Source organism: Zea mays, chromosome 3 (assembly GCF_902167145.1).
Source record: "Zea mays cultivar B73 chromosome 3, Zm-B73-REFERENCE-NAM-5.0, whole genome shotgun sequence".
NCBI lineage: Eukaryota > Viridiplantae > Streptophyta > Magnoliopsida > Poales > Poaceae > Zea > Zea mays.
In genome coordinates, this window is record NC_050098.1 from 150,153,434 (window position 1) to 150,159,624 (window position 6,191).

The window sequence follows — 6,191 nt, forward strand, 5'->3', positions numbered from 1 at the left end:
GGTACCCAAACACAAGTCTTAGAACCCTTGTGTTTGCCCCCAACAAACTTGGCAACTACCTTGCCGGATTTGTTAGTCAAAACATAAGATGCATCAAAAGTTTTAAATGAAATGCTATGATCATTTGATGCATTAGGAGTTTTCTTTTTAGGCAACTTAGCACGGGTTGGTTGCCTAGAACTAGATGTCTCACCCTTATACATAAAAGCATGGTTAGGGCCAGAGTGAGACTTCCTAGAATGAATTCTCCTAATTTTGCTCTCGGGATAACCGGTAGGGTACAAAATGTAACCCTCGTTATCCTGAGGCATGGGAGCCTTGCCCTTAACGAAGTTAGACAAATTTTTAGGAGGGGCACTAAGTTTGACATTGTCTCCCCTTTGGAAGCCAATGTCATCCTTGATGTCAGGGCGTCTCCCATTATAGAGCATACTTCTAGCAAATTTAAACTTTTCATTCTCTAAGTTATGCTCGGAAATTTTAGCATCTAATATTGCTATATGATCATTTTGTTGTTTAATTAAAGCCATGTGATCATGAATAACATTGATATTAACATCTATACATCTAGTACAAATAGAAGTGTCCTCAACGGTAGATGTAGAGGGTTTGCAAGATTTTAATTCTATAACCTTAGCATGCAACATATCATTCTTAGTTTTAAGGTCGGAAATAGTAGTATTGCAAACATCAAAATTTTTAGCCTTAGCAATTAACTTTTCATTTTCAATCCTAAGGCTATCAAGAGAAATATTCAATTCATCAATCCTAGCAAGCAAATCAACATTATCATCTCTAGAATTGGAAATTGAATCAATACAAACATGGGAATCAACCTTAGCAATTAATCTAGCATTTTCATTTCTAAGGTTGTCAATGGTCTCATGGCAAATGCTTAGCTCACCAGACAATTTTTCACATTTTTCAACTTGTAGAGCATAAGCATTTTTAACCTTAATATGCTTTTTGTTTTCCTTAATAAGGAAGTCCTCTTGAGAGTCCAAGAGATCATCCTTCTCATGAATAGCACTAATCAATTCATTTAATTTTTCCTTTTGTTCCATATTAAGGTTGGCAAAAAGGGTATGCAAGTTATCCTCCTCATCACTAGCATTTTCATCACTAGAAGACTCATATCTAGTGGAGGATTTAGATTTAACCTTCTTCTTTTTGTCGTCCTTTGCTATGAGGCACTTGTGGCCGATGTTGGGGAAGAGGAGTCCCTTGGTGACGGCGATGTTGGCGGCGTCCTCGTCGGAGGAGGACTCGGTGGAGCTCTCGTCGGAGTCCCACTCGCGGCACACGTGGGCATCGCCCCCCCTCTTCTTGTGGTACCTCTTCTTTTCTCTCCTCTTGCCCTTCTTGTCGTTATCCCTGTCACTGTCACTTGATAATGGACATTTAGCAATAAAGTGACCGGGCTTACCACACTTGTAGCAAACCTTCTTGGAACGGGATTTGTAATCCTTACCCTTCCGTTGCTTGAGGATTTGGCGAAAGCTTTTGATGATTAAAGTCATCTCCTCATTGTCGAGCTTGGAGGCGTCAATTGGTTGTCTACTCGGTGTAGACTCCTCCTTCTTCTCCTCCGTCGTCTTAAAAGCCACCGGTTGTGCTTCGGACGTGGAGGGATCATTAAGCTCGTTGATCTTCTTTGAGCCCTTGATCATACATTCAAAGCTCACAAAATTCCCGATAACTTCCTCGGGGGTCATTAGTGTATATCTTGGATTGCCACGAATTAATTGAACTTGAGTGGGGTTAAGGAAAATAAGAGATCTTAAAATAACCTTAACCACTTCGTGGTCATCCCACTTTTTGCTCCCGAGGTTGCGCACTTGGTTCACCAAGGTTTTGAGCCGGTTGTACATATCTTGTGGCTCCTCCCCTTGGCGAAGACGAAAGCGACCGAGCTCCCCCTCGATCGTTTCCCGCTTGGTGATTTTGGTAAGTTCATCACCCTCGTGCGCGGTCTTGAGTAAGTCCCAAATCTCCTTTGCATTCTTCAACCCTTGCACCTTGTTGTATTCCTCCTTACTTAGAGAGGCGAGGAGTATGGTTGTAGCTTGAGAGTTGAAGTGCTCGATTTGGGCCACCTCGTCCTCATCATAATTTTCATCCCCTACGGATGGTACCTGTGCACCAAACTCAACAACATCCCATATACTTTTGTGGAGCGAGGTTAGATGAAATCGCATTAAATCACTTCACCTAGCGTAATCTTTACCATCAAAAGTTGGTGGTTTGCCTAATGGGACAGAAAGTAAAGGTGTATGTTTAGAAATGCGAGGGTAGCGTAGGGGAATCTTACTATACTTCTTGCGTTCTTGACGCTTAGAGGTGACGGATGCCGCGTCGGAGCCGGAGGTGGATGTTGATGAAGAATCAGTCTCGTAGTAGACCACCTTCCTCATCCTTTTCTTCTTGTCCCCACTCCGATGCGGCTTGTGGGAAGAAGATTTTTCCTTCTTCTCTTTGTGGTGAGAAGAGGATTTCTTCTCCTTCCCTTTGGAGTGTGAAGAAGACTTCTTCCCTTTGGAGGAGTCCTTCTTCTTCTCCTTCCTCTTGGTGCGGGACTCTTCCGATGAAGTGCTCCCGTGACTCGTAGTGGGCTTGTCGCCGGTCTCCATCTCCCTCTTGGTGTGATCTCCCGACATCACTTCGAGCGGTTAGGCTCTAATGAAGCACCGGGCTCTGATACCAATTGAAAGTCGCCTAGAGGGGGGTGAATAGGGCGAAATTGAAATTTACAAATATAAACACAACTACAAGCTGGGTTAGCGTTAGGAATATAATAGAGTCCACGAGAGAGGGTGCAAAACAAATCGCAAGCGAATAGTGAAGTGAGGCACACGGATTTGTTTTACCGAGGTTCAGTTCTCTCAAACCTACTCCCCGTTGAGGAGGCCACAAAGGCCGGGTCTTTTTCAACCCCTTCCCTCTCTCAAACGGTCCCTCGGACCGAGTGAGCTTTCTCTTCTCAATCACTTGGAACACAAAGTTCCTACAAGGACCACCACAAGATTGGTGTCTCTTGCCTCAATTACAAGTGAGTTTGATCGCAAGAAAGAATCAAGAAAGAAGAAAGCAATCCAAGCGCAAGAGCTCGAAAGAACACAAGCAAATCTCTCTCACTTGTCACTAAAGCTGTGTGGAATTTGGGAGAGGATTTGATCTCTTGAGTGTGTCTAGAATTGAATGGTAGAGCTCTTGTAAGTAGTTGAGAAGTGGAAAACTTGGATGCCTTGAATGTGGGGTGGTTGGGGGTATTTATAGCCCCAACCACCAAACTAGCCGTTTGGTGCAGGCTGGCTGTCGTATGGTGCACCGGACAGTCCGGTGCACACCGGACAGTCCGGTGCCCCAGCCACGTCACCAAAGCCGTTGGGTTCCGACCGTTGGAGCTCTGTCTTCTGGGCCCGCCTGGATGTCCGGTGGCGCACCGGACATGTACTGTAGAGTGTCCGGTGCGCCAGCATGGGCGTGCCTGACCTCTGCGCGCGCTGGCGCACATTTAATGCGCCGCAGGTAGCCGTTGGCGCCAGAAGTAGCCGTTGCCCCACAATTACACCGGACAGTCCGGTGTACACTGGACATATCCGGTGAATTATAGCGGAGCAGCCGAAGCGAATTCCCGAGACTGGCGAGTTCTGGAGGCCGCTCTTCCTTGGAGCACCGGACAGTCCGGTGATTTATAGCGGAGTTGCCTCTGGAATTTCCCGAAGGCGACGAGTTTGAGTTGGAGTCCTCTGGTGCACCGGACATGTCCGGTGGTGCACCGGACTGTCCGGTGCGCCAGAACAGAGGTGCCTTCAGTTGCCCCTTTGCTCTTTTGTTGAACCCAAAACTTGGTATTTTTATTGGCTAAGTGTGAACCTTTGGCACCTGTATAACTTGTACACTAGAGCAAACTAGTTAGTCCAATTATTTGTGTTGGGCAATTCAACCACCAAAATTATTTAGGAACTAGGTGTAAGCCTAATTCCCTTTCATCCCCTCCTAAGGAATTCTTCCTTCACATTCATTAACCCAGCATAGAAATGTGAATCTCCTAGTGAACTTGTGCTAGTGACTTATTCCTTAAATATTTGTTCCTGAGGATTTGTTGCCAAATGACATCCTCATTAAGAAGTTTATAAAGCCACTTGTTTAGCAAACAAAGATTCTTAATTTCTAGATTGACTACTCTAAATCCCTCTTGGTCATTTGGATGGCAAATTATGTTCCATTTAGTAAGCCTAAATTTCCTTTTGTGATGTCCATCCTCCCAGAAGAATTTGGAATGAATGGCATCTAATTTTTTTTATCACCCCGACTAGAATCTAAAAGAATGACATCATGAAAATAGGTAAGTTGCTTAATACCGAATTAATTAGTACCTAGCGTCATCCCGAAGTCAAATATTTTCGTTTCCAAAAACCAAGTCATTTTTCGAATCTCTCAATAACCTGTTGCCAGTCATTATTTCTCAACCTTCGGTGAGCCGTGAGTCATTGGGATCCCTAATAAGTAAAAGGGGTTTTCCCCGACTCCACAACTAAAAAGAATCGAGTATTGTCCTTTACATTCCTTCGTCGTCCCGTAGCAATACATTTCACTCTTATAAAAATTATTTTTAGCCCATGTTTAGTTAGTGAGTACCATTAAACCCCACTAACTAAATCCCTCAATAAACCCCACTAAATCCGAAATTCATTTATGAAACCCCACTGAATCCGAAATTCATTTCGTCGCCGGTTGCGATTTGGTAGGTGTTGCAGCGACAAGTTTGAATTCGAGACATCTGACTCTCTAGCCATGTTAGAGTGACGTACTCACCAGTTCAACCAAAAGTTTAACCTATCAAGAGAAGGCAGGCAATTCACTTGTACACTTTAACATGCCATCGACAAACCCTTAACCATACCATTGATTGCATAAAGTCTCTCCTGAAAATGTTACAAATCATATCTTCGAGAATGCTTGTTTCAGTATTGCAACCATTGATTTCCAAAAGAATGGTAGTAATATATCTTACTGTTGACACCTTTTTCGGGCGCCAAACACTCAACAAGAACCGGCGGCGGTGCTCTCTGCATAGGCGCGGACGGTCCGCGACCAGGGACCGGACGGTCCGCGACCTGGAGCAGGGGCAAAGGTTCCCTGCCTGACGGCCGGACGGTCCGTGCCTACAGGCCGGACGGTCCGCGCGTGCGCAGGGGGTGGCGAAGATCGCCGGCGGCGCCTGGATCTCGCTCCCGGGAGGGACCCCGTCGGGGAGGAGAGATCCTAGGTGTTGTCTAGGCTCGGCAGGCCGACCTAGACTCCTCTAATCGACGTAGAGTCGAAGAGAGGCGAAGAATTTAGAGATTGAGAGGCTAAACTAGAACTAGACTAGAACTATTCCTAATGCGTAAGGTAAAAACGAGAAATAGACTTGATTTGTTCGATTGTTGGGGGGTTCAATCGGTCGTAGCCCTTCATCTATATAAAGGGGGAGGTCTGGATCCGCTTCCAACTGATTTCCGAGTTAATCCCGCGGTTTTAGGTAACAAATCCCGCGAGAAACTAGAAACCCTAACTGACTCTGCGCACGCGCGGACCGTCCGCGCCATCACCGCGGACTGTCCGGACCGCGGACCGTCCGGCCTCAGGGCCGGACTGTCCGCGCTGCTCTGTTTGGTCTCCAACATATGCCCCCTGCCTTTTGGTGAAGGTTGACGAACCAAAAGCATATGAACTAAACCTGATGTAAGTCACCGGCTTTTCAATATGGAGATCATTCAATAAAGCACAAATATAAAGGCCGTTTCGGATTTTATCTTTCTCGGCCATGACCGTTTGATCAATGGATCAAAAGGAATAGAATGGAGGTGCCCCCCAGCCTGGATAGACAAAGGGACTATACATATACCATGGATTCATCATCGTACCATTCCATGTGTGAACAGGATAATATACCGACGATGAGTAAACGGGTGGAAAGTACCTTGGTCTCATAGGATGAATAGGCGATGCTTGTTGTGTCGCCTTTCGAGCCGTTTTGTTTACCCGTTTTGTTTTAGCAGGTGACCGAGGTTTCTTCGTTGACCGATCACGTAGAACGGTCTTCTTGCTAGTATTCTTGGAGAGCAACTGATCAAAAGTAGAGCCAGTTTTGATCAACCGACCATATGTGCTTTGTCGTTGCGTCTCTTTCCCTTTTAAGGCTT